Genomic DNA, 4,098 nt, shown 5'->3' with positions numbered 1-4,098 from the left:
CTGTTGAACAATTAAGATACGCTCAGATGGATGCCAGCGGAAGAACAGATCAATACATGTATGCCTCTATTCTCCTTTGAAGATCACAGACAGTCGATGTCTCCAATAACTCATTTTCAGCCTCCAGGCACAAGCCATGTAAATGAATGGGAAAAAAAGCTGCTGCAATCAATATAAGGCAGGCTTGTATTCATATCCTGAAAGTCATGAATATCTAGGGAATATGTGGGATTAGAGGAAAATAAAAGATGGAAAAGGGTTGTGTGTGTTTGAGCGCTCGCGCAAAAGCAATGCAATATCAGCCCAAAGTGAATTCATAGCGAGCGATTAAACCGTCAATATCTGCCGTTGGGAGGGATGGGGCGGAGGTGTGTGTGTGTGTGTGTGTTGGGGCTGTTTTTGATGTCCACGTTTTACCATATAGATTGAGCTGCCGTGGTGTCGAGGCCTTGTATCGCTTTTTCCCGAAACGGCGTCACAGAACGGGGACACCCGTTCCAGTAGAATTACACTGCCGTGTCTCGCCTCCCTCGATCGCGGTCACACGCCTGACGTGAGATCCCCCCCCCTGTCTGTGTAAACAGCACCCAACTAGCATTACATATGACAGCAATAAGCCAGGCCCTGCCCGCGGAGGAACATATGTCGGCTGCCGGGCGCAGGCCCTCTGCCGAGGAGGAGCATATGGCCTGGCGGCATCGACGTCTCGCTCAACACCGCATTTTAACACATCTAAAACCAGGTAATACACATCCGTTTACAATAAACCGCCAGGGCTATTATTCCGCCAGATGTCGAGGCGACTCAAAGCACGGGTCCCTCAAAGCACGGGTACGGACGTGGTCTGGCTTCGCGACGTGAGCGGAATGCGCCGGGCTCGGTTACGTTAATCCGCCTTTCGGTCGGACGGACATCGCCGAGGAATGGCGATCTAATTATGGGACGCTGTCGTATGTTCTCACTCTGTCTCCCCTTCCATGCGTTGCTCCCACCCTCCCTCCCTCCTCTCCTTGCATCTCTGGGTCTCTTCATTTCCATGTCTATCCAATTTCGGGCTTTAAATAACTTTTTTCCGCATGGCTGGACCGGAATGATAGCCCTTCGCGGCACATCACAAATTTGTCTTCCGGAAATCCATTTCCATAACGGAACACCTACCATTTTAATGAGCTTTTATTGCATATTGATTGCAAATAGATATCAGTGGCTGAGCGCTGCTTTGCATAATGCAGTGAATGGTTGGTAGTGACAGATGCTGTCTACTTCCTGTTTAGCTGGAGTCTACAGCGTGTCCATCCAGTTAAGGAGATAGGCGGGGCAGAAGATATGCTCTGGCATGTTATAAGCCTTTAATGGGAGTGAGCAGATACAGTGTTGAGATAAAGCTGTATGTTGTAACTGGAAGTGGCAAGGCTAAAGGGGACTACTAATTGGTTGCTGAGTGTCGAGCTAGCTGTATGCGTCTTTTGTGCGTGTGTGTGTGTGTGTTTGTGTGTAAAGAACATACTTTCATGACCAATGTCAGTAATTAGACAACTCATATGGCTCAGAGCACAACGTGAGCGTGGACGACTCCTCACCTCAGATTTAATCGCGCTGTTCTGTCTTGTCGGTCCTCAAGCAACAGCAATTGTAGCTAACAGTCACTTTTCCATGGTAACGCAAATAGGTTTAGATGAGCAAATAGGAACGGAAGCATCCGGAGATGTGGCCGTCGGATCCAACATTAGGTCCCCATACCTCCTATCACACCCCTCGCACACCTCACTTGTGAACTTCTACCGCTGCATCATCGAGAGTATCCTGACTGGAGGCATCACGGCCTGGTACGGCAACACACCGCCCACCACAGACACGCCATCCAGAGGGTGGTGAAGACGGCGCAGAAGATCATCGGTGTGGAGCTCCCAGCCATCGAGGATCTCTACAACCAACGCTGCCGCAGGAAGGCCATCTCCGTCACAAAAGACACCCCAGCTACCACCTGTTTGCACCATCTCGCTGGAGAAACAGAAGATGGCTGAGCATCAGGACCGCAACAGCTTCTTTCTTGACGGGGCCCGCAAGCTCAACAGCCAACAGTTGCAGTAGACTGCCACTGAAGACTCCTCCTGGACAGCCCCCCCCCCACACAGCGAATGGCCTGTTCTGACATTGGCCTACCCCCCCCCCACACACACACACACACAAGCAGCTCATCAATAGACAACAACTGACTCTGCACTACTGCACACTTGCACACTTCAACCAACACCTGACCACACTTGAACAATTGAACACTATGCACATCTGTATACTTGAAAGTTATTTAATTTCACTGCCTACATCATGGACACAGACATAGTCATCCATGATGGGATGGGATAAGTAGATGAGAATCATACTGATACATACTGATAGACCGGTAATATAGTACTATAGATAATATTGTAATGTACCAGTTTGGGAACCTTTAAATCTCTATCTGAGCACCTACTGTAGGACTGGAATGGGGAACTGTTTAGCACTGATAAGAAACTGTAAGGTGAAGCGATTACAAGAATTCCAATGTACCTGTACCCGTACTTTGTTACACAGGGCAGATTAACTTTCTATTATATTCTCAGGCAAGAGAACATCCCTGGAAGCGAGGGACATGCCTTTAAGATCTCCTTCGGCTAATCCCTCTCTTCCAGGGCTAATCAAACATGTACCCACTCACCCTTCCTGTCTCCCCCCCCCCATCTCTATTTGTTCAACCAGGATGAGTGCCGCCGGCCGGCGTTGACACAAGGCGCTGGAGCGTTGCGCTTCTCGGAAGGGGGGGGGTGGGGTGTCTGTGTTAGCCTCCCACCCAGGGCTGGACTGGGACAAAAAATCGGCCCTGGCATTTTTGGCCCAGACCGGCCCACCACAATCGGTCGGACACAGGCACAGGGCTGGACTGGGTGAATATTTCCTGCCGGGAAATGTAGCCCCAGTCAGGCCACAAGCCGAGCCGACGCGGTGAGATGGAACACCTTCAGTTTCGTTTTGTTGACGGGGGGGGGGGGGGGGGGGGGGGGGTGCTGCTGCGCGATTTGTTGAGGGGGGGGGGGGGGTGCTGCTGCTCTCTAACGGCCCACGCAAATGACACCTGAAACTAACAGAGGGAGGGGTGGGGCCTACATATGCTTGGGCCAGCCCAGTGTCAGTATAGAAAATGGACCAATGGGCCGCTGTCCCTGCTCTATGGGCCGTTCGTTAGCCCTTTTTTTTTTTAGATCGGCCCACAAGTAGGTCCGGCCCACCGGGCATTTGCCCGGTACGCCACATGGCCAGTCCGGCCCTGCTCCCACCTACAGTAGCCAGAGCTCCGGAGCTGGCCTAGTGCTATGGAGCTAGCCTAGCGCTATGGAGCTAGCCTAGCGCTATGAAGCTAGCCTAGTGATATGGAGCTAGCCTAGCGCTATAAAGCTAGCCTAGTGCTATGGAGCTAGCTTAGCCCTATGGAGCTAGCCTAGCGCTATGAAGCTAGCCTAGCGCTATGCAAATCAAGCAGCGCCGGCACGTTGTACTGTAGGCTACCGTAGAGCAAGGACGATAAAGAGACGCGAGTGCCGGAGAGACGTCATTGATTCACATTGAAAGCTAATCTGTAGTTTCCCACGGATCCAGTTTCCAGTTCCAGTTAGTTTCTGGTTGGCTCCATGTGTACTCCATGTGTGTGTGACATACTGTAGCCGGCGCTTCCTTCTGCTGATGTTCTTCGCGGTATGGTGGTCCGGTGGTACCACGGAGGAACAGAACGGCCCGCCTCAGCCGTTTTACGCTAATGGGTTAGATCATGCCGGAGTCTTTAAACTTCGACCTCAGGCCCAACGCTCCCATCACATGCGAGATCCTGGGCGATGCGTATAGCTATATCCGCAAGAAGCCGGTCGCAATTATGGGCCTACAATCTAATGGTTACAGTGCACTTGCTGGTCGTTGAACCTGGTCATTCATGTAATAGAGGCTTAAACGAGCCATACATCCTGCCAATGGGTCCCCCATGATAGCCTGGCAATTACGCACCCATCTCCAACTCTCCATACAGTGGTATGTGTGTGTGAGTGTGCGCATGTGTGTGTGTGTGTG

Source organism: Borostomias antarcticus, assembly GCF_949987555.1.
Source record: "Borostomias antarcticus genome assembly, chromosome: 21".
Taxonomy (NCBI): Eukaryota; Metazoa; Chordata; class Actinopteri; order Stomiiformes; family Stomiidae; genus Borostomias; species Borostomias antarcticus.
Note: the sequence above shows the minus strand (reverse complement) of the source record.